General features: G+C 54.4%; 1 pseudogene; it reads left to right on the top strand.

Annotated features, from left to right (window-relative positions):
* Positions 1-851: 851 nt before the first annotated feature.
* Positions 852-1,649, top strand: LOC105997226 (annotated as a pseudogene).
* Positions 1,650-3,749: the final 2,100 nt, after the last annotated feature.

Raw genomic sequence — 3,749 nt, 5'->3', positions numbered from 1 at the left:
AGTGGAGACACATCTCCTGCTCTGGCTGGGACGGCCGCCCTGGTGGACTGGCTCCAAGGCTCACCCTGGGGCCCATCCAGCAGTTGCCTGAGACTCGGCCAACCAAAAACCCATGTCTCCTTCCTCCTCTGGCTTGCTCCTCCTTTCCACATGCAAGGGGGGTCTTGGAACCTCACAGAGAAGAGGGGACCAAGCCGGTGCCCTGTGGCGGGGGGGGGGGTGGAGGGCACAAGGCCTGGGTGTCATGATGGTCTAGAGACAGGATGGCCCTGCTGGGATCCACCCAGCACTGCTGACCAACCTGTGGGTGAGCAACCTGTGGCCCAACGGGCAGCTGCTCATGGGACCAGTCTTCCTGTCCCTCCTCAGAGCTAGCTGTGACACAGGGATTCCCCAAGGACACCTAGGGATAAGGGGACAGTCACAGAGGAGTCTCTGATTCCCAGCTTGGCCAGCAAAGAACAGAGCCCTGACCAGTCCTGGTCTGAAGGTTGGGAGTTTGGGTCCATCTTCGACCTTGGCCAGGCTCTGGATTTGTACAAGGCCTTTGATGACCTGCTGAGGTGCTCTTGGGGATGTGAACTTGGAACTCCGAGAAGAGCCAGAGTCATGTGAGGAGGGTAAAGATTGGCCTGGGGGACAGGGCACGGCCTGGACGCCCCACCCCCGCCTGGCCCCGGCAGGCCCCAGCGGGCCAGGGTTCCCTGTCTGGCAGGCCCATGGAGAACAAGGTGTCCAAGTGTTTCTATTCTGAGAAATGAGGAGGTAACTTTCCGAGGGGCCCTGGTGCTCAGGCACAGCGGGGAGGCTGGGCCGGGCCTGGCTGGGGCTTGGTCTCCCCGTGTCAGGAAATGGCGGCAGGAAGCTGGATGGAGGATGATATGGTGGACATCATCCAGAGTGTAGAAGATGAGCCCCTCTGGGTGCCCAGCTTCCCCCCAGCACTGCCTGCAGGCTCACTTCAGACCCAGTTCCAGCCGGTCCCCACGGTCCTCAGAGCACATCTTCTCTTGGTTTTACATGTGGTGTTCGTGACTTTAGCAGTTTTAACAGGTGTGCTTTGTACCTCCAACCATCCAAACGATGATGACAAGCGCCCAGGAAATGACACAAACCCACTGAACGTTCAGACGGTCACAATCCTGGGAAACGTGAGCCTGTGGATTCTGCACGTGTGCCTCGAGCGCTACATCCAGTGTCACCACAGCAAAGCGAGGAAGCAAGGCGTTATACCGATCCGCTAGACATCATAAAAGCCTCGCCTTCACCATCCACTCAGCCGGAACACCGCCCTCCTCCTCCTCCTGGGCCTGCAGCACTCCTTCCCCAAGTTCACCTGGCTGTTCCTTCTCCTCATCCTCACCACCCTGGGCTGGAGCTCATCTGCTCGCTCACCCGGCTGCTCCTGTATGCAATGAAAATTGGGAGATTTAATAGAGCTAAACCACAACCTGATGTTCTTGAAGAAGAAAAAAATCTACGCTTACCCTAGCAGTACTCCTTCAGAGACGGGATTCAGGACTGTTTCAAGCTTAGAAGAAGCTGTTGAAAAGCAAGGAGACATCATCCTGTGCCTGAAGCGGCATCCTGCACTGGTGAGTAGGTGGCTGTTGGCACTCACTTCCCCAGACCTAGGCACACAGGCGTGACCGCTGTCCTAATGAGAGTCCCTTCAGACCATCCCCTCGCCAGCCCCACTGGGAGTCGGAAGTCACAGCCTCTGATGAGCAACAGCTTCCTGTCCTGGTTGGAGTGTGGGGGTCATTTGGAAGGTCTTTGGTACTAGCCTTGAGAACTTGAGGAAAATGTCTATTTTCTACATTTTGAAATAATTTAACTTCTTGGCTTTTCCTGGGATCAGAGGTGCATTTGAAGAACTCTGTAATAATTTGGCTCTTCATAAAGGAAGTCTAATGTGATCATCTGTTTAAACAGAGCTTTAAACTAACATATTCTGGGCCGTCTCTAGTGGCTCACACCTGTAATCCTGTCTTCTCAGGAGGTTGAGCTCTGAAATGAGGGTTCAAGGCAGCCTGGGCAGGAAAGTTCCTGAGTGCTTTTGCCAATTAATCACCTAAAAGATGGAACTGGTGGTGTGGTGCAAGTGGTTGAATACTAGCCTTTAGTGAAGATCACCCTTGCCCCGAGTTCAAACCCTAGCACTGGCATACACACAAATTTGTTCACTTTATTTTCACCCTTCAAGAAGTTACTATGTATTTCAGTATTAATTATATCCTTATTGAATCAATAAGTTTACTTGTAAGGATAGAACCTTCTTTGGCTTAAAATCTTATTTAAATAAGGTAAGAAGTGCTCATTTTAGTGTTGGGTTGCACTTCAAAATGCTAACAAAATAAAATGTCATATCAACTTAAAAAAAGAAAAAGAAATGAGGATTCAAATGGCAGGTGCACTGAGCTCCAGTGCTCAGGCTTGTAATCGCACCTGCTCAGGAAGCTGAGGTCTGAGGATTGTGGTTCAAGACTAGACCAGGCAGCAAAGTCTGTGAGACTCTCATTTCCAATGCACTACTCAGAAAAAGCCAGAAATGGCGCTGTGGCTCAAGTGATAGAGCGCTAACCTTGAGGCAAACAAGTTCAGGGACAGGCCCCAGGACCAGAAGGAAAAACAAACAAACAAACAAACAAAAAACAGATGGCAGGTGCCTACTCTCCCCTGCCTTCCTGAGAAGCCTGGTCCTGTGTGCGGGTCAGGGGAGCGGCTGGTGTGTCCTCCTTCCCCCTCTCCCCCCTCCCTCCCCCGTAGCTCCAGAGCAGGGTGGCCAGGGGAAGGGTCCTCTCCCTTCCCAAACCTGCACACCGCAGGCAGCAGCAGCTGGAGCAGGCCTCCTCTGGGGGCTGTGTCCATTCTAGTTTCCAGAGGCCTTTAATTGAAGGCCGCTGAATAATTCTGTGCTCTCTCTGCCTCTCCTCCTAGCAGGCACCAGCCCCACGGGGGGAAATGTCACTGCCTCTACTGTCTTCCCTGGCGCTGGTCCCTAGTCAGCGGGAGAGACCGGACTCTTTCAAGCCCAGGGAAATCACAGCGAAAGGAGCTGTTCCTGCAGGGAAGGCCAGCCCAGCCCTCTTTCCGTGTGCATCCCACTCTGGGAAAACCTTGTTCTATCTTAGCCTCCACCAGAGGGGGAGAGGGGCTCGGGGAAGGCGCTTTGATCCATAATTCACAGCCCCGAGGGGCCGCTGCTTCAGTGGAAGCTGGAGGAACATGTTTCTCTCTCCCAGCGGCTACTGGGCAGGGGGAACGGCCGGCCGTGCGCTCCACCATCCAGGGGAAGGGGGGGGGGTTGAGAGCACAGGACCCACTGAGTCACTCTGAGAGATGGAAATGTCAAGGCTGCCAGTCTGGGACAGCAAGTCAGACGGCAGCTTTGGTGACACCCAAGGGTCAGTGGACTCTCTCTCTCTCTCTCTCTCTCTCTCTATCTGCTTTGAAATGTCCAAATTACCGCTATCACTGCAGGAAAATAGCCACCTGCTGCCCTGCCCCGCCCCAGCCCTACACAGGGAGGGTGGGGTGAGTAAGCCCTGGTCCCTCCTCTTGCAGACCCCGCCCCTCCCCCTCCCAGGACATCCTGACCCCCCCCCAACCCTCTGCCTGGAGTCCTGCCCATCCGGTGCTTCCTCCTCCACCCTGGGGAGAGTGAGCTGGTTCTGGTTGGTTCTGGTTGGTTCCGGTAAGCTCTGTTTGGCTGCCCAGCTCATGAAGAGACAACAGGGAAAAGGTTG

This window comes from Dipodomys ordii, unplaced genomic scaffold, assembly GCF_000151885.1.
Source record: "Dipodomys ordii isolate 6190 unplaced genomic scaffold, Dord_2.0 Scaffold6, whole genome shotgun sequence".
NCBI classification, from domain to species: domain Eukaryota; kingdom Metazoa; phylum Chordata; class Mammalia; order Rodentia; family Heteromyidae; genus Dipodomys; species Dipodomys ordii.
The sequence above is the reverse complement of the archived record's forward strand: the minus strand, read 5'-3'. Positions and strand labels throughout refer to the sequence as shown.